We start from the raw sequence: 857 nt of genomic DNA on the forward strand, positions 1-857 counted from the left end.
CATCGACGCGGCAGGAAGAGGAGAGGCAAAATAAAAAAAGGTCGTGGGATGCTCCATGATGGCAAGAAAATGCTCTAAACGACAACCCACATTAATCATATTTTATGGCCAAGGCACGGTTCTTTACAATGAGCCCTACTACCAAATGACGACGATCAGTCGTGGGTGCTGCTTTCAAACTCTCCGAAATCACTCCAAGGATTTTCCCATGAATGGTAGAGCTGAAATGCCACAATGTGAAGCCCATGAATATTCTCTGAGACCACTCTTGTTAACGGAACTATATTAGCGTTTGGTGAGTAGGATAAAGAAGTGGCGTGCTCGGCAGTCAGTATCATCATTATCATGTACAATAACGATAGTCATCGAAGAGACTTGTTCTGCGCTGCAGTCCCAACCGCAACACAATGGTAGTCTTTTCAAAAGACGAAATTTACGATCAGTTTATGACAAATTGCTTTTCCGCCCGAGAAGAGGTGAAGCCCATTGCTAGGCAACATTTTCAAGCTGATTGCAGAGTCTCCGACCCATCTGGATTAGTGGATCCTCGTTAATCTTCGCCGTGGATATATTCACAAATGTTTTCGAATTTCTCAAGTGTTTGAGATGGCAAGAGGGAGGGAACTCCCTTACCTTTTCCTTTACCTTCAGTGGCTGAACTGAAGAGGTCTCTCTCTGTCTGTCTGTCTTTGTCTTCGGGTGGAATGTTGTTTGAAGTCTTTATGAGAAAAGTTCAATTTGAACAGCCGACCGACATTAATGGTCTGAACGTCAGCCAATAATTTGGTGATCGAGAAAATGACTTTCTGGCCGAGGCGTTTAACTCTTGAACTCTGCATGCTTTTTGCGTACGTACT

The sequence above is a fragment of the Tigriopus californicus genome, chromosome 10, assembly GCF_007210705.1.
Source record: "Tigriopus californicus strain San Diego chromosome 10, Tcal_SD_v2.1, whole genome shotgun sequence".
NCBI classification, from domain to species: domain Eukaryota; kingdom Metazoa; phylum Arthropoda; class Copepoda; order Harpacticoida; family Harpacticidae; genus Tigriopus; species Tigriopus californicus.